At 33.1% G+C, this 24,039-nt stretch overlaps 5 non-coding genes across 5 annotated transcripts; all 5 read left to right on the top strand.

Annotated features, from left to right (window-relative positions):
* The first annotated feature begins 553 nt into the window (after positions 1–553).
* Positions 554–667, top strand: LOC145682446 (U5 spliceosomal RNA). The gene has a single exon (XR_014130910.1). It is a non-coding gene; the product is annotated as a U5 spliceosomal RNA (small nuclear RNA).
* Positions 668–1,681: 1,014 nt separating this feature from the next.
* LOC145682453 (U5 spliceosomal RNA) lies at positions 1,682–1,795 on the top strand. Its single transcript, XR_014130917.1, has one exon. It is a non-coding gene; the product is annotated as a U5 spliceosomal RNA (small nuclear RNA).
* A 1,014-nt stretch (positions 1,796–2,809) lies between these two features.
* Positions 2,810–2,923, top strand: LOC145682452 (U5 spliceosomal RNA). Its single transcript, XR_014130916.1, has one exon. It is a non-coding gene; the product is annotated as a U5 spliceosomal RNA (small nuclear RNA).
* Positions 2,924–3,937: 1,014 nt separating this feature from the next.
* LOC145682451 (U5 spliceosomal RNA) lies at positions 3,938–4,051 on the top strand. The gene has a single exon (XR_014130915.1). It is a non-coding gene; the product is annotated as a U5 spliceosomal RNA (small nuclear RNA).
* Positions 4,052–6,954: 2,903 nt separating this feature from the next.
* LOC145682472 (U5 spliceosomal RNA) lies at positions 6,955–7,068 on the top strand. Its single transcript, XR_014130936.1, has one exon. It is a non-coding gene; the product is annotated as a U5 spliceosomal RNA (small nuclear RNA).
* Positions 7,069–24,039: the final 16,971 nt, after the last annotated feature.

Genomic DNA, 24,039 nt, shown 5'->3' with positions numbered 1-24,039 from the left:
GATGACAATGTGGGAACTCTGAAATAACGAAATGATTTTTTGGTCTTCTTTATATGTATTTTACTTTAAAACTTATACCGACATCATAAACCAGGACATATTATTCACTATTCAAGAAAATAGATGTGCTGCCTTCCTCAGACATAATCGGAGACAACTCTGTGTATTCACGATAAAATAGTCGCTGACAATTCAATGTTTAGAATTGAATTTGATGATGTAGTGAAAAACATGTAGATTGTATTCGATTGGGAAGTATTATAAAGTTATCAAAGATGTCATTGTGTATTTGTTCAAGTAAAGTAGTTGAATTGGTAGCCAGTAGATGGAGCGATGGTGCTAGTGTAGGAAGTTCAGATGTGATTGTTATTTTATGTATGTGTCGAGGTTGATACCTTTAAACATAACCAATTGTATAACCTTTTGATGTTTGATAAAGTAAAGAGGATGCTTAAAAGAAACTATTCTATATCGGTGGGAAAGTATAAATTGAAATACTCGCAGTGTAGAGGTGTTCCTTTGGTAGATAAGGCTGTATATACCGTTTGGTGTTTCACTCTAGTTTCCCTTCAGTTCGTATAAATCTTTCGCCTTTTACTAAAGATTTCCGTGAAGGGGAACAATAAAGAGATATTAATGTATTTTTCGAGCCTGTTAACTACGGGCCTAATAGTGAAATCCAAAATTATTAAAAGAGTAAGATTTTAGAAACAATTCGAAGATGAATATTTTCGAATTCTTTAATATAGTTCTTATATTTGTGTTAAGTAAGATTTGTCGCTAATACGTCATGAACTGCAAACTGTGAAACTAATGTTGAGAAATGTTTTTGTAGAGTGAGGGTCATGCTTGTATACTTCTAACGGTTCCCAGACGAGAATACTGAAACTTCAGTTGAATGCGGAAAGGATCTGTTCTTCAGTTTGAAGTACCAAGTTTGTCTACAGGATTGTGTCTTCTTATGTAGTGGTCAATCTTAAAAGGTCTGTTGAAATGTCCTAAAAACCCATTTGTTTTATGCTAATAGATCTGTGGGATGTATTTGTTTTAAGTTTCCTCTTTAGCATATTTCTTCATTGTGTACAATTTCTACGAGGAATATATTAGCTCACTTTGTTCTCTCTCAAAGATGACAATGTGGGAACTCTGAAATAACGAAATGATTTTTTGGTCTTCTTTATATGTATTTTACTTTAAAACTTATATCGACATCATAAACCAGGACATATTATTCACTATTCAAGAAAATAGATGTGCTGCCTTCCTCAGACATAATCGGAGACAACTCTGTGTATTCACGATAAAATAGTCGATGACAATTCAATGTTTAAAATTGAATTTGATGATGTAGTGAAAAACATGTAGATTGTATTCGATTGGGAAGTATTATAAAGTTATCAAAGATGTCATTGTGTATTTGTTCAAGTAAAGTAGTTGAATTGGTAGCCAGTAGATGGAGCGATGGTGCTAGTGTAGGAAGTTCAGATGTGATTGTTATTTTATGTATGTGTCGAGGTTGATACCTTTAAACATAACCAATTGTATAACCTTTTGATGTTTGATAAAGTAAAGAGGATGCTTAAAAGAAACTATTCTATATCGGTGGGAAAGTATAAATTGAAATACTCGCAATGTAGAGGTGTTCCTTTGGTAGATAAGGCTGTATATACCGTTTGGTGTTTCACTCTAGTTTCCCTTCAGTTCGTATAAATCTTTCGCCTTTTACTAAAGATTTCCGTGGAGGGGAACAATAAAGAGATATTAATGTATTTTTCGAGCCTGTTAACTACGGGCCTAATAGTGAAATCCAAAATTATTAAGAGCGTAAGATTTTAGAAACAATTCGAAGATGAATATTTTCGAATTCTTTAATATAGTTCTTATATTTGTGTTAAGTAAGATTTGTCGCTAATACGTCATGAACTGCAAACTGTGAAACTAATGTTGAGAAATGTTTTTGTAGAGTGAGGGTCATGCTTGTATACTTCTAACGGTTCCCAGACAAGAATACTGAAACTTCAGTTGAATGCGAAAAGGATCTGTTCTTCAGTTTGAAGTACCAAGTTTGTCTACAGGATTGTTTCTTCTTATGTAGTGGTCAATCTTAAAAGGTCTGTTGAAATGTCCTAAAAACCCATTTGTTTTATGCTAATAGATCTGTGGGATGTATTTGTTTTAAGTTTCCTCTTTAGCATATTTCTTCATTGTGTACAATTTCTACGAGGAATATATTAGCTCACTTTGTTCTCTCTCAAAGATGACAATGTGGGAACTCTGAAATAACGAAATGATTTTTTGGTCTTCTTTATATGTATTTTACTTTAAAACTTATATCGACATCATAAACCAGGACATATTATTCACTATTCAAGAAAATAGATGTGCTGCCTTCCTCAGACATAATCGGAGACAACTCTGTGTATTCACGATAAAATAGTCGATGACAATTCAATGTTTAAAATTGAATTTGATGATGTAGTGAAAAACATGTAGATTGTATTCGATTGGGAAGTATTATAAAGTTATCAAAGATGTCATTGTGTATTTGTTCAAGTAAAGTAGTTGAATTGGTAGCCAGTAGATGGAGCGATGGTGCTAGTGTAGGAAGTTCAGATGTGATTGTTATTTTATGTATGTGTCGAGGTTGATACCTTTAAACATAACCAATTGTATAACCTTTTGATGTTTGATAAAGTAAAGAGGATGCTTAAAAGAAACTATTCTATATCGGTGGGAAAGTATAAATTGAAATACTCGCAATGTAGAGGTGTTCCTTTGGTAGATAAGGCTGTATATACCGTTTGGTGTTTCACTCTAGTTTCCCTTCAGTTCGTATAAATCTTTCGCCTTTTACTAAAGATTTCCGTGGAGGGGAACAATAAAGAGATATTAATGTATTTTTCGAGCCTGTTAACTACGGGCCTAATAGTGAAATCCAAAATTATTAAAAGTGTAAGATTTTAGATACAATTCGAAGATGAATATTTTCGAATTCTTTAATATAGTTCTTATATTTGTGTTAAGTAAGATTTGTCGCTAATACGTCATGAACTGCAAACTGTGAAACTAATGTTGAGAAATGTTTTTGTAGAGTGAGGGTCATGCTTGTATACTTCTAACGGTTCCCAGACAAGAATACTGAAACTTCAGTTGAATGCGGAAAGGATCTGTTCTTCAGTTTGAAGTACCAAGTTTGTCTACAGGATTGTTTCTTGTTATGTAGTGGTCAATCTTAAAAGGTCTGTTGAAATGTCCTAAAAACCCATTTGTTTTATGCTAATAGATCTGTGGGATGTATTTGTTTTAAGTTTCCTCTTTAGCATATTTCTTCATTGTGTACAATTTCTACGAGGAATATATTAGCTCACTTTGTTCTCTCTCAAAGATGACAATGTGGGAACTCTGAAATAACGAAATGATTTTTTGGTCTTCTTTATATGTATTTTACTTTAAAACTTATACCGACATCATAAACCAGGACATATTATTCACTATTCAAGAAAATAGATGTGCTGCCTTCCTCAGACATAATCGGAGACAACTCTGTGTATTCACGATAAAATAGTCGATGACAATTCAATGTTTAGAATTGAATTTGACGATGTAGTGAAAAACATGTAGATTGTATTCGATTGGGAAGTATTATAAAGTTATCAAAGATGTCATTGTGTATTTGTTCAAGTAAAGTAGTTGAATTGGTAGCCAGTAGATGGAGCGATGGTGCTAGTGTAGGAAGTTCAGATGTGATTGTTATTTTATGTATGTGTCGAGGTTGATACCTTTAAACATAACCAATTGTATAATCTTTTGATGTTTGATAAAGTAAAGAGGATGCTTAAAAGAAACTATTCTATATCGGTGGGAAAGGATAAGTTGAAATACTCGCAGTGTAGAGGTGTTCCTTTGGTAGATAAGGCTGTATATACCGTTTGGTGTTTCACTCTAGTTTCCCTTCAGTTCGTATAAATCTTTCGCCTTTTACTAAAGATTTCCGTGGAGGGGAACAATAAAGAGATATTAATGTATTTTTCGAGCCTGTTAACTACGGGCCTAATAGTGAAATCGAAAATTATTAAAAGAGTAAGATTTTAGAAACAATTCGAAGATGAATATTCTCGAATTCTTTAATATAGTTCTTATATTTGTGTTAAGTAAGATTTGTCGCTAATACGTCATGAACTGCAAACTGTGAAACTAATGTTGAGAAATGTTTTTGTAGAGTGAGGGTCATGCTTGTATACTTCTAACGGTTCCCAGACAAGAATACTGAAACTTCAGTTGAATGCGAAAAGGATCTGTTCTTCAGTTTGAAGTACCAAGTTTGTCTACAGGATTGTTTCTTCTTATGTAGTGGTCAATCTTAAAAGGTCTGTTGAAATGTCCTAAAAACCCATTTGTTTTATGCTAATAGATCTGTGGGATGTATTTGTTTTAAGTTTCCTCTTTAGCATATTTCTTCATTGTGTACAATTTCTACGAGGAATATATTAGCTCACTTTGTTCTCTCTCAAAGATGACAATGTGGGAACTCTGAAATAACGAAATGATTTTTTGGTCTTCTTTATATGTATTTTACTTTAAAACTTATACCGACATCATAAACCAGGACATATTATTCACTATTCAAGAAAATAGATGTGCTGCCTTCCTCAGACATAATCGGAGACAACTCTGTGTATTCACGATAAAATAGTCGATGACAATTCAATGTTTAGAATTGAATTTGATGATGTAGTGAAAAACATGTAGATTGTATTCGATTGGGAAGTATTATAAAGTTATCAAAGATGTCATTGTGTATTTGTTCAAGTAAAGTAGTTGAATTGGTAGCCAGTAGATGGAGCGATGGTGCTAGTGTAGGAAGTTCAGATGTGATTGTTATTTTATGTATGTGTCGAGGTTGATACCTTTAAACATAACCAATTGTATAACCTTTTGATGTTTGATAAAGTAAAGAGGATGCTTAAGATAAACTATTCTATATCGGTGGGAAAGTATAAATTGAAATACTCGCAGTGTAGAGGTGTTCCTTTGGTAGATAAGGCTGTATATACCGTTTGGTGTTTCACCCTTATATCATTGAGCATCAACTTTTACCACTTCATCAGGCTGGATTTAGACCCTATTACAGTATAAATGATCAGTTACTTCGCCTAACTACCATCATAACCAACCATTACAATAAATCTCTTCCGTCTTGTCTCATACTGATGGACCTTGAAAAGGCATTCGATCGGATTTGGCACTACGGATTATTTTATAAACTGCTTAAATTGAGTCTTCCTCTCTCATACCTCAGAGTTATTTATTCGTTCATACTTAACCGTATTGCCTATGTCAGCGTCAATAATTCTTTATCCCATCCAGTATTTCCACACACAGGGGTACCGCAAGGTTCTAGCTTATCGCCTCTTTTGTACATTTTGTATGCTTCAGATTTGCCATCTCCAGCGCCTAATACTTACCTGTTCCAATATGCTGACGATACAGCCTTTCTAACACTAGGCAAAACAATACAACATATTAACATACATTTGCAGAGTACGATTACAGCTTTTCTGGAATGGTGTCGTAAATGGCGACTATCAGTAAACGAAGACAAAACTCAGACACTAGTTATTCTACCAACAAAGTGTCGTAGTAAAGTTAGGCGTAATCCTAATTTGTTACAGATACGAGTAGGCGATCACCTTCTTCCCCCGTCTAAATCTGTTACATACTTAGGTATCATCTTTGATGATAAGTTGCGATGGACACCTCAGTTACAAAAAATTGTTACGAAGGCTAAAAACAGATTACAACTTCTTCGTCGCCTTGTTGGTCAGAACTGGGGACTGAACTCTAAATTATTACTTAACACTTACAAAGCATTCATGAGGAGTGTCCTTACTTTTGGTCACGTAGCTTGGTGTTCAGCCCCACAAAAATTCTACAACAGACTAGAGATTCTAGAGCGACACGCCATTCGTCTAGCATATCGGATCAAACTTCCTTATCACAATACTGACCTATATGATAAAATTGACTTTCCTCCGCTCGTTCACCACATTGCCAACCTGCGTGAGAAATTTATAGCCAAGAATCTCCAGAATCGTAAGGATATATTTCTTGATACAATATTTACAGACTTACAGCAAGAATCCGCATATAAATATTGTTATACACCACTCAGCGTCCTGGTTACAATATATCTCCGCAATATTCCAGCAGATCATCATCACACAGCATTCTTTCGTCACCAACTTATCCAGCAGCACATTCCTCATCTTTTCCCATCATAGCACTGTTTCTCCACACCACTAATAAGGGCTATCCATATGTCTTTCATCAGTCCTGAGCCGCCCCAGGACAGAAGATTAATATGCATTTGTCTGTTCTAACATCCATCTACTGTGTTGTGACGTCCAGAGCACCTCACTCATCAACATTCATTTGTCATAAATTTGTACTATAATCTCTTTCAACAGTACCTTCTATACATTTCACAAAATTTTATTCTGCTTTACTTCTATTATCACTTTTTTTGCACTTATGTTATTTTTCTGCACTCGCACCTTTGTTTGCTAGTTTCATGCTTTGTTTAATATTGTTTTGTTTAATAACATTTTGTTTCATATTTCGTTTTCTTTATGATATTGATATATAAAATTAATCTTTTTTGATATAATCTTTGTATTTTGTTTTTGTTAATAAATAAAATATATATTTGTTTTACAGCTCCTTGGCCGACCATAATATGAATAAAGAATAATTGATGATCTCAAACCCCAGGCCAAGAGAGAGGGCGAAACCCTCTAGTGGCAGATTATATACAACTAATGTTTATTCAAATTTCTCAAAAATAAAGTTTGTTCCACCCATAATAAGATGCCCTCATAATTCCGTATATAGAAATAAAGTGTTAGCTCCAACCACTACCCTCAAAAAAAAAAAAAAAAAAAAAAAATTGGTGTTTCACTCTAGTTTCCCTTCAGTTCGTATAAATCTTTCGCCTTTTACTAAAGATTTCCGTGGAGGGGAACGATAAAGAGATATTAATGTATTTTTCGAGCCTGTTAACTACGGGCCTAATAGTGAAATCCAAAATTATTAAAAGAGTAAGATTTTAGAAACAATTCGAAGATGAATATTTTCGAATTCTTTAATATAGTTCTTATATTTGTGTTAAGTAAGATTTGTCACTAATACGTCATGAACTGCAAACTGTGAAACTAATGTTGAGAAATGTTTTTGTAGAGTGAGGGTCATGCTTGTATACTTCTAACGGTTCCCAGACAAGAATACTGAAACTTCAGTTGAATGCGAAAAGGATCTGTTCTTCAGTTTGAAGTACCAAGTTTGTCTACAGGATTGTTTCTTCTTATGTAGTGGTCAATCTTAAAAGGTCTGTTGAAATGTCCTAAAAACCCATTTGTTTTATGCTAATAGATCTGTGGGATGTATTTGTTTTAAGTTTCCTCTTTAGCATATTTCTTCATTGTGTACAATTTCTACGAGGAATATATTAGCTCACTTTGTTCTCTCTCAAAGATGACAATGTGGGAACTCTGAAATAACGAAATGATTTTTTGGTCTTCTTTATATGTATTTTACTTTAAAACTTATAAGAGATATTAAGAGTAGTTATTGCATTCTGTCCAAGTTCGCTATTGCCATTTTAATCCATGGTAATCTATTTTCGCTCTAATTCTCTTATCATGTGAGATATCGTTGTGCTCTTTTTTTTTTTTTTTTTTTGTTAGATAGATTAAATTGTATGTAACAGTTGTCTGTAGTTCTTTCCTCCAATAAGCATGGTAAAATAACTTTAATTAATAAAAGTATTAATAAAATATCGAATTGACAGCTTGTCTATCAATTACTCTTCAACAGAGAAACAAATTGTTGCGTAAAAGAAGAAGTAAAAACAGGGATTTGTAGATTGTACCTTTTGCTACACGTTCCTGAAATCAAAATCTATTTTGAATGCATATTAGTTAAACTATTACGTAAAAAAGAAAATGGTACGTTAAAAAAAATCTAGCCAGCTTAGGCGGCGTTTGCTGCAAGCATAGACCCACCCACTTTCTGACGTCAGCGCGGAGTGATACTATTCCTTGCAGTCTGCCTCACTCAACTTCTTGGAGGCGCGAAATACGAGTTCAGTTCGTTCGAAATCGGCTGCTTATGTCACGTTCGGGAATCCTTTCCTCTGTTGGTAGGTTTGTAATCTCCGAATTCCAGGGCGAACGCATAGTGTGTTTTTGTTTTGCTTCCGCACTGTGTTTGTGCAGCTTTGAAGAAAGTAATCGTTAGGAAGATGCCATTTCAGAAAAGGAAGAAGAGCGGCCTTCATCTTTCTGCAAGAAGGAAGAAAAATCGAGGCGAAAATTTAGCTGCCTGGTGGGAACGGACAAAGTTAAATGTCATTTGTAAATTTTGAAACTATTGACAAAATTTTCTTCTTAATTTTTCATTCATTACTTGGGTAGATTTTTAATTAAATTTTTGGATAAGTTGTTAGTTTAAGATTTTGATTTGTAATTTAGTGCACCGAATACCCTAAATGTTGATGGCTTTTCTATCAACTGGACGTCTTCAGCATAAAAATTCTGTCTTTCTTTTGTAAAGTATATAACTGTTATGTTTATCACTCATCAGTAAAGACTATAAGTATTTTGATACTTTGCCTATGCGAAAGAAGAAGTAAAGAGCTTGAAAGCAATGTAAAGTAGGCGGGGGTGGTCGCATAATTCACAATCAGTAGCGTACCGAACGTAGGAATTTATTTCGGGAGGGGTCCAAACTCAAAATGAGGGTATTTTATATCAAAATTCCTAAAATTGCCCCTAAACTTAGGCTAAATTTATACAAAAGTCGAAATTTCGGGGGGATCCGGACCCCCAGGACCCACCCCTGCGAACGTCCCTGTTCACAATCCTTATCAGAAGGGCATTCTTGTTTTATAAATATTCTCGGTTCTGTGGTAAAGTAGCGACCGAAATCACTGAGGGAAAATCAAAGGAAAAACACTTTACTGATTAGAAAATCAGGTGGTCTAAAGAAGGTTACGAGAAATTCAGAAAGTTGGAGTCATTATCCTTTCTAGGACCTCACAAATAGGCTATAATTTTGAGTACATTTTGTTGGTGTGCTGCAGATACATTCTTGGTATTGTCTCACCTATTACTGCTATTTGACTTCGGTTTCTCTTCCCGAACATCATTTCACAAACCGGGCTAGTATTTAGTCAACGGACATTGCTAATATTAAATGATAAGTTACAGTAGCATGCCAGTGATAATAGAGTTACCCTGGCAACAAATACTAAAAACTTTTTTTTTTGCGAATGCCACGCATCTAACATTACACGTGCCTGCAGCTATTTATTTCTTTTCTTTTTTTTTTTTTGTTTGTTTGTTTTTGGTGAATGTCTCACTTTACTTGTACGTATTGTAAGGTGAGGTTACTAGCGCAAAAAAAAAAAAAAAAAGTTGCACTTGAAGTGATGTAGAAAGAAAACGGAACTTAAAAAATGAAGACAACTAACGATGTACACTCATGTCCAAAATTATTGTCGCATGTCTATAACTGTCTTCTTGTAAGAATATAATTTGATAATGATTTTGCGAGGTACTTTTAATACTGATACTATGTGTATAATCGGGAAATGTATATTTGTGGTAAATTTCATAGGAAAAGAATTATAAATACGAAAATTAGAGTGAGTAAAACAAAATGTTGCTAAATGGACAAGAAAGTTTTATTTTCGTTTTATTGTTCTTATTTACAGCTCTTTTGACATGAAATTTACCACATACATGTCTTTGCTGATTATACACGTACTAACATTATAAGAAATACCAGGAGAATTCGTTAACAAATTATATTCCTACAACAACATATTTATAGACATGCGACAATAATTTTGGACATGAGTGTACATTATATGATGATGAGTGTTCTGCCCGAAAGTAGGTCTTTAACCCGAATATCTCTTGGCAAGATAAGCCCATGGTGGTTTGCCATTATCTTCTATGGGATTATGATGACGTCCAAAGGACGGGATCTATAGTTTAACGTGAGACACGAGCCACTTGTGTCCCACAGGGAATTGAACTCAAGCACTGATTAGAATGCGACGAGCGTAACCACTCATTCCACCAGGGTCACTGTATAGTATGTAATTGACTTGAATTTTGCATATTTTTAGTGTTATATATTTTACTATGAAACATGCTAATATAAGGCAGAGGTAATATTATCAATGATTATAATTCTGCTAGAGTAAAGCAGAAATATTAGGGCAGCAATAGTCCCTATTGGCGAAACTTTCCATTTCTCTCTGAAAAACCATATTTGCCCATCTCCTGTTAATGATGATAAGTAATCATATTCCATATAATACAATTTTCACAAATGAGAATGAAAGTTCAATTAGCTTCAAATCATAATAGGCCAAAATTGTAATAATGGGTATGATAAAAAATAACAACGTATGGAGTTTGCCCCAGAAACTCCCTGATTTGACATCCGTTTCACCGTTCCAGGTTTCTAGGGGTGGCCACTGATTTATCAATGAAGACTGTAATACTTAGGGATGGGCACGAGCGAGTTTTCTTTGAAACTCGACTCGACTTGAAACAGATATCTTTGAGCTCGACTCGAAAACTCGGCTCGAAATATTTCTTCCAACTCGACTCGAATTTGGGTCAAGTTTCGAGAGGTGTTCGATAAGGCTGAGGACCTATCGAACTTCGAGAGTGAAAATTTATCGAGTTGTCATCGGTTACTCGAAACCGTTCGAGTATTTGAAATTATCGAAATTTCGAGTATTATCGAAGTTTCGGGTATTATCAACATTTCGAGTATTATCGACATTTCGAGTATTATCGAAGTTTCGGGTATTATCGAAGTTTCGGGTATTATCAAAAGTAGTGATAAACAGTTCGGTTCCTTCACCTCTCCAATGATTTCTTCTTGCAGCAAAACTAGTCAAACAACTTTTTTCCATCTGACAAGTTATTGCAAAATAGTATTTGTCGAAATCATATGTAAAATTATTTTTCTGCCTGCCCCGTTATTGGCGCAATCGGCAAAGTGACTATTAGTAGACTAATGTTGTCTTGGATTCCAATTGCATTCGGGAGATGCATGCTTTCTCTTCCTCTTTCTCTCTTCTGACAGACTGCTTAAATCTTGTACAGATCTATGAGGAAAAAACTTTTCCTTCGCTACATTGCTAAGGAGAGAAGTTTTAAAATGAACACTCTACATATATGTAATACATATTATATACAACTATGATAATCTCGAATACACCGTTTCTTTCGAACACTCCGATAATCCCGAACTTTTCTAAATATTCAAGCGACTAGACAAATGCGATCATATTGATATATTTCTGTATTTGCTGCTTTCAAACAATTCGAGATTCTCGAACAGTTCGAGTTTCTCGAAGTTGTCTAATGTTTCTTACATTTCGAGTGCCTCGAACATTTCGAGAGTCCAGAACATTTCGGGAGTCTCGATCATTTCGAGAGTCTCGAACATTTCGGGAGTCTCGATCATTTCGAGAGTCTCGAACATTTCGAGAGTCTCAAATATTTCGGGAGTCTCGAAAGTTCGATAATTCGATAACATTAAAATTCTTTATCGATGAAACGGTTTTGAAATTTTATCGAATTGTTATCGATTACTCGATTATCGGAACAGCCCTAGTTTCGAGTCGAGTCGAGCCAAAACGAGCCAATTTTAGCTAAACCCTGTGTAGTTCCAAGTACTCTCTTCAAATATCCTACATAGACAGTATAATTATCAATGATGATGATGATGATTATACTACTACTACTACTACTACTTATTATTATTATTATTATTAATATTATTATTATTAATATTATTATTATTAATATTATTATTATTATTATTATTATTATTATTATTATTATTAACACTGTGTATAACCATGAAAGGTCGGCGGTTTGGATTGAAATACTTAAAACTAGTTGACTGTCGATCTCGGTCTTCGAGGAGTCTTCAGGAGGGAAGGACATCGGTCACGAGGTTCTGGGTTTGAGTTCCGGAGGAACAAGTTATCGGGCTTGAGCCAAAAATTGTTAAAACTCATAGAGCGTCGGCCAAACATGTTCATAGCTGCTCGGCCCGAGTTTAGGGTTGTCAACGGCTCGATGATTAGCATTAGATTTTTTGAAAAAGAAATCGTGCAATTTGGGTGGACTTCAGCCTGAAAGTCTCAAACTACGTAAATCTTCCACTAATTACGGTTGGGATGATATTCTTGGGTATAAGGAATAACCCACGCAAATCAGTTCACGTGGATTTTTTTCTGTTCCTGAGTTGGCATTTATGTGGGACATATGCTGAACTATTAGAATGTAGTCCCTGTGCCGGTACCAGAAAATACATAATTTTCTTCACAAATATTGGTAATTCATACTTAGTATCGATACCAGTACCCTCGTTCTCATATCAATATTTGTAAACTGTATGCACTTTTATGTAGAAAGTAAAATGTCTAAATTCTGAAGGGAAAACATTGCACAGAAACGTTATATTCGTATGTTAACATACTTTTTTGTATGTTGTGTAAAGTGACCCCAACTATGGGGTTACTTTTCACCAAAGTTTATATTTCAGTAACTATGGTCATACCTAATGTTTACTAATGAACTTATACGAATGTTTTCCACACATATCTAGCTATAATATGTTTAAAATACAGTGTTCTAAATCATTACGTTTCTAAGTTACATGCGATTTTCTTTAAAATTCCTTAAATCGTGTGCAAAGTAACCGTGTCTTACGGTACCTTCAAAAGAGAGAGGGGATGGGAAAATAAACAGAATCAAAACGTAAGTTATTCAGTGTATGGTTAATATGTAAATATAACCAATTTGAGCATGTGTCTTATTTTTTTCATCTTGTTGTTTACTATGTAGTCATTTAAGGGAAATAGTGGACCCAATACAAAGTGTCTGTTTCTGTGATATGAGACTTTTTATTGTATGCAAGTTCAGTATATAAGCACTTTATTCAAAAATATACAAATTTTCTTACCTAATTTCGTTTTGATTTTTAGAAGACGACTATATGTACAGTGGCGTCACTGGGCCTTATTTGGGGGGTTAAAGCCCGGAAATTTCTTCCAAGCTCCCCTCCCAAATCTCACACTGAAAGTACGTTATATACTGAGAAATTTATTTCAAAAGTAAGATTCTAACACGCCATCAGTAGACTCATGATATATTGGGTTGTCTTCTTTTTGCTTCAACAAACAGCGACGCGTTCTGTATAGAGTTCTCAATGTGAAGTTCAGTCTTCGGCGAGCGACTACAGATACTTGTTGATGTGTTAGATTTAGCTGAGAAAAGCGATAGCTATTATGATTATGACGTAATCAGTGGCGTATTTAGGGGGACTTCCGGGCTTAACCTCCGCCCCGAAATCTTACTATAATAAATTAACTGAAATATCTTGCAGAATTTTCACATTTCCAGGCAAAGCTACCCCACCCGAAAGTTAGGAAAGCCCCTTCCGAAACAAAATCGTAAATACGCCACTGGACGTAATTTGCTTTTCTATCGTATTTCTCACTTGGAAATACTATGTGAACTGAACTTCTCATTCCTTTACTTCTTAGTTTCCGCAAGGTGAGGTCTCAACTATAAACTATCTCATGCGGCAAATTTTAGATGGATAACTTTTAAGAAATTTTATGCTATTTATTATTGCCTATTTTTATCTTATTGTATTACTATTTCAGGCAGGTCAGAAGTGAATATAAATATAAGATTGCTGAGAAAGAAGTTTTTCATGAAGTATTTTTAAGAAAAATAACTATCAAGGAAAGAAAGGAATAAAAAAAGAAAAAATTGCGTGATTGTAATCGATGAAGTACAAGAATGTGCATTTCCGCAACGATAAAAGTGAAAAAAATAAACATGACTATGATAACAAAAATATGAAAGCGTAGAGCAGCAACAATATTCTCTCCCCCCTTCCCTCGCCCAAAAGCGAATTTCATTGTGTCCTTGATTGAAGATGATTCTAAAATACTAAACGGAGTTTTTGGGTTGTTGGGGAGTATGCCCCCCAAAAGATTTTCAGCCCCCAAACAAAATATTTTAGTGACGCCACTGTATTAGCATTTTTTGCGTGTGAAGTATTGTGATGTACGTTTCTGAAATTACATAGGACATATGCTTTCTTACAATGGGTGACTAAAAAACAAATCTTCAGGGAACGCAACACAGCAGTTCTCATTACGAAGTCCCTTCATCTTTTTGACAAACTGAAAGGTCTCCTCCACAGCTGGAAACCGTGTCAATGGACAGTGGAGTGCGGGAATAATTTTACTATCTGTCCGGCAGGTATCAAAAGTCTGCGCGCGCGTTTCTAAGAACCTGTGTTTACACGTTGTGAGTGTGTGCGTGTATTTGTGTGTGTGTGGTATGTCGCTTATTCATATCTCTAGCGCTGTTGCAGAGCACAGGGCAGTTTCGAAGTCGACTACAATGCAACTTCATTGCCATTCAAGCATCGCGGAAGTATTGCAGTAAACTGTCCCAGAAGTATAGGATTCATCGTTTATGCTGAGATTAGTGACTGTAGGAATGTCAGGAAGGTTCACTATGATGTTTTCAAGTAGTGAAAAGTTTTAAAGAAAACTTATAACCGAAATTTACACGTTTTATTGATGAGAACTATTTTGGGCGGAATTTCAAGGTTACCATATCTGATATGAAAGAATTGTCTAAAGGAAAAAAAATAATTCGACAAGAATGTTAACGTTCTGTACGAAATCTGCAAGAAGAACAGTAAGAAATTTGTAGTATCTTTTGTGTGAATACGTCACCTATGAGAATGTGGTAGAACTTTCCTAACAAATGACAAAACAAGAGGAAAATGTGTAAGTACCGATAACGATATTTAATGCAAAGTGGAAACACTACAGGACGAGTTCGACTGACAGACGAATGGCCACACCTACACTACCCTTCTCCCCGCTCCCAGAACACTGAAATCTGACATGCTCGAGAAGTAGTGAGGGCTGTATTTTTCGAGCCTGTTAACTACGGGCCTAATAGTGAAATCCAAAATTATTAAAAGTGTAAGATTTTAGAAAAAAATTCGAAGATGAATATTTTCGAATTCTTTAATATAGTTCTTATATTTGTGTTAAGTAAGATTTGTCGCTAATACGTCATGAACTGCAAACTGTGAAACTAATGTTAAGAAATGTTTTTGTAGAGTGAGGGTCATGCTTGTATACTTCTAACGGTTCCCAGACAAGAATACTGAAACTTCAGTTGAATGCGGAAAGGATCTGTTCTTCAGTTTGAATTACCAAGTTTGTCTACAGGATTGTTTCTTCTTATGTAGTGGTCAATCTTAAAAGGTCTGTTGAAATGTCCTAAAAACCCATTTGTTTTATGCTAATAGATCTGTGGGATGTATTTGTTTTAAGTTTCCACTTTAGCATATTTCTTCATTGTGTACAATTTCTACGAGGAATATATTAGCTCACTTTGTTCTCTCTCAAAGATGAAAGCTAAAATAAGACTAGCTTATCTTAGCTTATCTTTCTACACTTTAGTGTATGATGCACGTTGATTTTTGATATCAAAGGTGAAAGTTTAATTCTTTTGGGTGTAATAAGAGTATATTGAAATACTTGATTTATCCTATCACGATAATCCTTTAATCAGGCATCTTATTTAATAATTATTTATAGAGGTATATTGGAATTCAAATAGATCAATATCGTATTATATTAATTAAATTTAGGAATATTATATATTAATAATAATTAAGACTTGAAAATCTATTAAATCCTCTTAATTAACCTGAGATACCGGCTAAAGGTATATTAATAAGCTTAACGTATCCAGTATATGCTAGTTTTTACAGCATATGTGTAAGGAGAAAATAAATATACTTGTATAGGATACAATTTTGTTTGGAGGGAAAAAAAACAAAATTGTATCCTAGACAAGGGGGAAATAGGGTTTATTTAATACTAATTTTTATTAGTTAGGTTAAATGTATAATTAATAATTATTCATTTTATTATTATAAGTTAATAATAAAGTATTATCCTGGCTTTTCTTCTCTTATTTATCTAGTTGTACATGTAACCTTTTGGATAAGTAAATATTATTGATCTTGAAGGTAAATAAAGAGATATTAATTGGTCGCAGTACTTGTTTTTGTTTATTAATTAGTGTTTGAAGCAGTTAAGGTTAAAGAGGTCCGGCGAAATTCGTGCCAGCTGCCGCGGTGAGACGGGGGGATTAAAGGGAAGACGGTGACGGTTAAGTTGTAGTTATAAGTTTAAGTTAGAGGGCTTTATTTGTTTATTTTTAGGTGAAATTATTATTTGAAATAATGAGTTCTATATTTGAGGCTATGAAATTATTTGTTGAACTAGGATTAGATACCCTATTATTTTTAATATAAAGTGTAATACCTGGATAATAGTAGTTATGTTCTTGAAACTCAAATTATTTGACGGTATTTTAGGCTGTTCAGAGGAATCTGTCCCGTAATCGACAATCCACGATATATTTTACTTACCGTTGTTTGACAGTTTGTATACCGCCGTAGTTGAAGGTATTGGGGAGAGGTTAGAGACCTTCATTATCTTTATTGAGGAGGACTTCAAGTCAAGGTGCAGCTTATCGGTAAGAGGAGATGGATTACAATAGAATGTTTATACGGATTTTATTATGAAATTATTTAAATGAAGGTGGATTTGAATGTAATGTTAGTTATGTTGCTATTATGAGTAGGGCTCTAAGATATGTACACATCGCCCGTCGCTCTCATATGTTTAGGTGAGATAAGTCGTAACATAGTGGGCGTACCGGAAGGTGTGCCTAGATTGAATTAATAACAAAATAGAGCTTGTTAGTTGAGCTATTCGTTTACATCGAGGAGGTTTCTGTGCGATTCAGATTATTTTGATTAAAAGATTACTTATATGTGTAATATTTTTGTATTGGAACTAAGTGAATCAACTTTAATTAATGTTATTGTATAGGGTATAGAATTAATTTGTTGATATTATAGTTAATTAGTACCGTAAGGGAATGTTTACATAAGTGAAATTTTTTTTGGGGGAAGAAAACATGAATTGTTGTACCTTTTGTATCAGGGGACACTAAATAATATAATTATATAATTATTTCCCGAAATGAAAAGAGCTAAAATATTATTATATTATGGGTGGCATACTATTTATAAATTTTATTTTAGTGGTGAAATGCCTTTCGGTTTTCATAATATCTGGTTGTACAGGAATTGAATTTAATTCAGCTGCGGTTAGGCTTGATATAAGTTTGGTTATTATAGCTTTGCTGTGAGTAATAGTAAGGGGGACTTGCTCTTTACTTTTATTATTTATAATGTAGTCTTATATTGAATGAAAGATGTGGGCTTAGAAGTAGCTATCATTTGTAATTTTGTTATAACTTATTTGAGTTAATATTATATTTTATTACATTTAATTTGTTACTGTACTTTTGTTTTAAATTAGTTAAGACAATTTATAATGGTGTTATTAGTATATTGGAGAGGATGACTAGAGGAATTCGGCAAAGATTTCCTCCGCCTGTTTATCAAAAACATGTCCTTTTGTTAAAATGGAAGGTCTGACCTGCCCGGTGAAATTTTAAACGGCCGCGGTATCTTGACCGTGCGAAGGTAGCATAATCATTAGTCCTTTAATTGTGGGCTTGTATGAAAGATTGGACGAGTGGAAAACTGTCTTTATTTGTAACGTTGAATTTTACTTTTGAGTGAAAAGGCTTAAATGATTTAAAAGGACGATAAGACCCTGTAGATCTTTATATTTAAGTAGTAATTTTTGTGGTTGGCGATGAGTAAATTTACTATTTAATTATTACGTTGGGGCGACGAGGAGATAAAATAAACTCTTCTTAGGAAAATTACTTTAAGTATTTTTATGATCCTTTATTAATGATTAATAGACTAAGTTACCTCAGGGATAACAACGTAATTCTTTTTGAGAGTTCATATCGACAAGAGAGATCCCACACAGCAAGGAATATTTTCTCAACCAAAAGAAAATATTTTCCTTGGTTTCCAAAAGGTTTTCCTTCTCTGGAGATTTCCATGCTGGTTTCCTTAATGTATTCCGAATATTTCCGGAAAATATTTTCCCAAAAATGTTTAGAAAACATTTTAGAAATTACCGAAAGTACATTTTGAGAATGTTAGCCGGAAAGTATATCCAAGAAAATATTCACAAAATGTATTAGAAATATTTTATTGGATATAATCTAATATGTTTTCACTGTTGAGAAGGAAAATATTTTCGAAATGATAATAAAAATGTTTTCAATATATAATATGGGAAACAATGAAAGGAAATATATTCCATATATTTGAAAAATGTTTTCTAATAGGTTATTTGAAATATTTTCTATTTTTACAAGAAAACATATTGAACATATATTTTTAAAACGTTTAGAATGTTTTAAAAATAAATTCTTTCGTAATATAAGAAATATTTTTCAGAAATGTTTTAAAAAGGTTTACTTAATTTTAACAAAAGTATTTTGGTAACGTTCTGTTATAACTTAAACGGAATATTTTCGTACAATATTTTAGTCTTATTTCCAGAATATTTTATCGAATTTTGAATATAAAACTTTAAAACAGGGAAAAGAAAACATATTAAAAATGAATAGAAAATGTTTTCCGTTATGTTTTAGAAAATATTTTGTGTTTTTAGTGAACAACATTTTCTGATATATTATAGAAATATTTTTACATTGTTTTCAGAATATACTCTTCCGTTACTGGAGAAAATATATTCCTTGTTATATCTGAGAAATATCCCGAATATTTACCGGAAATATTTTTCTAAAAATGTTTGTAAAACATTTTAGAAATTATCGAGAGTACATTTTGAGAATAATTGCCAGAAAGTTATTCCAGGAAAATATTCACAAAATATATTAGAAATATTGTTTTGGATGTATTGTAATATGTTTTCACTGTTGAGAGGGGAAATATTTTCGAAATGATACTAAAAATGTTTTCCATATATGATACGGAAAAAAATGAAATGAAATATCTTCCATATATTTAAAAAATATTTTCTAATACGTTATTAGCAATATTTTCTATTTTTACGAGAAAACATATTGAATATATATTTTTAGAAACGTTTAGAATATTTTAAAAATAAATTGTTTCGTAATATAAGAAATATTTTTCGGAAATGTTTTAAAAAGGTTTACTTAATTTTTTACAAAAGTATTTTGGTAATCTTCTCATATAACTTAAATGAAGCATTTCCGACCAATGTTTTAGTATTATTTCCAGAATATTTTATCGAATTTTGAATATAAAACTTTAAAACAGGGAAAGGAAAACATATTAAAAATGAATATAAAATGTTTTCCGTTATGTTTTGGAAAATATATTGTTTTTTTGTGACCACATTTTCTGATATATTATAGAAACATTTTTACATTGTTTTGAGAATATACTCTTTCGTTACTGGAGAAAATATATTCCTTGTTATATCTGAGAAGTATCCCAAATATTTACCGGAAATATTTTTTTAAAAAAATGTTTGGAAAACATTTTATGAAGTACAGAAAGTATATTTTTAGAACATTAGCAGGAAAATAATGTAAGAAAAATTTTCACAAATTGTACTAGAAATATTGTGTTGTATGTAATGTGCTTTTAATGTTGAGAGAGAAAATATTTTGGAAGTAATACTAAAAATGTTTTACATATATGATATAGAAAACAAAATAGGAAATGTATTCCATATATTTCACAAATGTGTTCCAGCATGTTATTTGCAATCTTTTCTATTGTTACGAAAAAACATATGGAATATATTTTTTAAAATATTTTGAATATTTACAAAATAAATTCGTTTGTAATGTATAAAAATATTTTCCAGAAATATTTTTAAAACATATTAATTTTCTATGGAAATGTTTTCGTTACCTTCTATTGTAACTAAAATAAAATACTTTCATACAATATTTTAGGAATATTTCCAGAATATTTTATCGAATGTTGAATACAAAATTTTAAAACAGATATTAAAAATGAATAGAAGCTGTTTACCATCCTGTATATGAAATATAGTTTGTGCTTTTAGTTAATAATTTTCTGATACACTACAGAAATATTTTCCCACATAGGAAGGAATATTTACTCAACCAAAAGAAAATATTTTCCTTGGATTCCAAAAGTTTTTTCTTCTCTGAAGATTTCCATGCTGGTTCTCCCAACGTGTTCCGAATATTTCCCAAAAATGTTTGGAAAACATTTTAGTCAAAACAGGGAAAAGAAACATTAGAAATGAATAGAAAATGTTTTCCGTCGTGTTCTGGAAAGTAGTTGTGTTTAGTGGACAACATTTTCTGATATATTAAAGAAACATTTTTACATTGTTTTCAGAACATATTCTGTTGCTACTGCAGAAAACATATTTAAGAAGTATCCTAAATATTTACCAGAAATATTTTTTAAAAATGTTTGGAAAACTTTTTATGAAGTACAGGAAATACATTTTAGAACGTTAGCAGGAAAATAATGTAAGGAAAATTTTCACAAATTGTACTAGAAACATTGTGTTGAATGTTGAGAGGGAAAACATTTTCGAAGTAATACTAAAAATGTTTTACATACATGATATAGGAAACACAATACGAAAAAGTATTCCATATATATTATAAATGTATTCCAAGAATTATAAATACGAAAATTAGAATGAGTAAAACAAAATGTTGCTAAATGGACAAGACAGTTTTATTTTCGTTTTATTGTTCTTATTTACTGCTCTTTTGACATAAAATTTGCCACATACATGTCTTTGCCGATTATACACATACTAACATTATAAGAAATACCGGGCAAATTTGTTATCAAATTATATTCCTACAACAACATATCTATAGACATGGGAATATTTTGGACATGAGTGTTCATGTAACCAGAATTCAGATATGTGTATAACTTTGGGAGGATCGTTCTCAGACAACCAAGTAAAGATCCGAGAAAAGGTAATAGATCATAGCGGGTTCCATGCAAACTTTTCGGAGGACCAGGCCCCCTTCCTTGGCTATGGACATCTTTGACATTTTATTTTAGCTCCTTCTTGCCTCATACTAATAGGGCTGAATTTAAACGTTTCAAACCGTTTATTTCAGCGACTCCGAAAACCATGGATTTGACACAAATTTCAGTATTTTTGATTCTATATATGTCCCTGTGCCACCCAAAGAGTGATTCTGGGTTCGATGCACAGTTGAACTCGTGTGGTTCGGACTCCATAAGTTGTAGATCCACGTCTCATAGAGTTTGGCTGCTGAAACGGACGCTAACTCTACCAGTAGCAAACACAAGGATTTTTGTTTGGGGGCTGAAGACCTTTTTTGGGGGTTCAGATTCAGAGACGTTACTAGGGAGTGCATGGGGGAGCACGCCCCCAAAACTTCGCTTCGCCCACCAAATATTTAAAATCACACACACACATCTATCTATCTATCTATCTAACTATCTATATGTATATATATATATACATATACATATAGATAGTTAAATATACTGTATATATATATATAATGAAGGGCATTTGCAAATGTGCCTCCCAGAAATCAAAGCTCTGGGTGCGTCCCTTTGCAGATTACCCAATAACTACAAAATTCCATTTTTTGTTCACTCAAGAACACAGTAAAATTTGCCTGCTGTTGGGCAAAAGAATATGGTTAGTTTTACTCGGGTACATTTTTGGCATCATAGTCAAGTTTATTTTATTTTTATTGTTACGGAAATGTATATCCTGACGCCATTTTGCTTTTTTTAAGAGAATCTACTTCTTTTTCATTTTTTTTTCTATTTTCTACTTCTGGCCTTCTGCCGGAATGACAATAGAATACGATAAGAAAAAGAATTATTAAATAGCATATAAAGTTATTCAAGGCTTAATAGTCATTTATCTAAAATTTTCCTTGAGAGCTACTTAATAATTCTTTTACATTTTAAAGAAGATATTTATACTGTATAGTAACAGAAGAATAATCAAAGATGAATCACTCAGGAAATATACTAAATTTTAAGGTTTGTGAGTCACTCTTCAGTTGCATTTGGATATGTATTCTTCAACAATGTAATCTCGGTACTCTTTCTTACTATCTTTTTATTATTATCGGTGTGAAATTTACGGGGGCTTGAACCCTCCTAAATAAGACCTATTGACGCCAGTGAACTCTACATCACCTCACCTCATGAGATATTCTATTTTTGTATAATTTTTAAACCTCTTTTCTCTCTTTGAATCCCTTCCTCCTCCATTAGAACATGCACCATAAAATTCTAATGAACCTACGGTCTTGTCTAGACTATAGTCTCTTTGGTAAAGGGTAACATTCTTTTAATGTTATGGTGATATTCTTGTATAGACTAGGATTCAATCCTACGGAATCCAACCACCTAAGGGCAGGTGGATTTAAATTATAACCCAGATAGCACAGAAAAATTTTTAAAAATGTTTAAAAATTTGCAAAGGCAAACTAAAAAGTTTGCAAAAAATACTTGCCTTTTCAAATGAGAAAATTTGCCGAAAGTTCAATGCAAATAACGAAGTTGACGCTGGCTGAGTTTGCAGCAAAGTTGCCTCAGAAAATGAAAACATCTGCCAATACAAACGAAATGTTTGCGACTGCACAGCAAGAAAGTTTTCCAGGACTTTGCTGCAAATATTTTGTGCAAATTTTCTTTGACAAAATTTCCGAAAATGAGCTGATAAATTTGGTGAAAATATTAAAAGGTTTGCATCAACATTGCAGAAAGTGTTTTCACGATCGCAAGATCATGTTTGCTGTAAATGTATCAGGTAATGTTTGCTGCAAAATTATAAAGTGAAACCTAACTTTATGAAACATCAAAATTTTTATAATGTGGATCCGTCTTTTCTTAGTGGCAAGCATTAAACATCTTTAGCTACTTGCCAAATATAATAAACTTACGAACGATAAACGCACAGACAAAGGATATCGCAATTTATCTACTTACTCAACGATCATATCCCTGTACTTACTCTCACACACATTCACAAAATAACGTCAGGCTGCCTGGGTCAATAAAACCATCTGATAAGAGACCAGTGAGTTTATTCTGGAGTCCTCTGGTGCATTGGTTTTTCTCGATTCTCACTTCCCGCTTGCTTTGTCACAGTTGATGTAGCGCAGTGAATTCTGGGTACGATTCGCGCGCACTCGGTAATATCATCACATATTTGCTTTCAGCAAGTTTTTCGAAACAAGTTTTTTTACAGAGTAGCAAACTGTTTGCGACGGCAAACTTTCAACGCTATATTTTCAAAAAAGATGCAAGTTAATTGCAGTGATGAATTTATTTTTACAAATCAGCGAAAATTTGCAGATCATATTGAAAGCTTTTAATAAATATTAAGAAATTTTGCCTTCGCAAACTTTCAGATTGTTTGCTCCACTAAACGAAGCAAAAATTTGCCGCAAGTATTCGTGCTATCTGGGAAGGAAGAGTCACTGAAATTATATAAATTAAGCTATATAAGCAGTGGCGGATCTAGAAGATAAAAACGGGGGGGGGGCAGTCAGTACCCAGACTATGATAGGCATATATAAACTTTCAAAAATATAATAAATAATAGCTTAAATTATTTTGTCACTGGAAAAACTGAGGGGCTTGGCCCCCGGCTATGGCCTAGATCCGCCACTGGATATAAGTTAAGTTAGAGTTAGCAGTTGCTAAAGATATACTTCAAATTACCTTATAACCACCAAGTGAGAAAGCAGAACTTAATCTAGTTTCGTAAACTGCACGTAAGAATTGCTCGTGTGCAGGAGAAAAGAACTCAACTTCGCAATCCTCCTGAATACACTCTTAATTTACAGGAAAGGTAGTAATAGTATAATTCTGAAATCATTGAAGAGGCGATTGAGTTTTGAATGATATATTTCCCAATTGGTGAAAGAATTAGTAAGTCTATCGCAAGGA

This window comes from Thermobia domestica, chromosome 3 (genome assembly GCF_964235325.1).
Source record: "Thermobia domestica chromosome 3, izTheDome1.hap1.1, whole genome shotgun sequence".
NCBI lineage: Eukaryota > Metazoa > Arthropoda > Insecta > Zygentoma > Lepismatidae > Thermobia > Thermobia domestica.
This window is presented reverse-complemented; position numbering and strand designations above follow the sequence as displayed.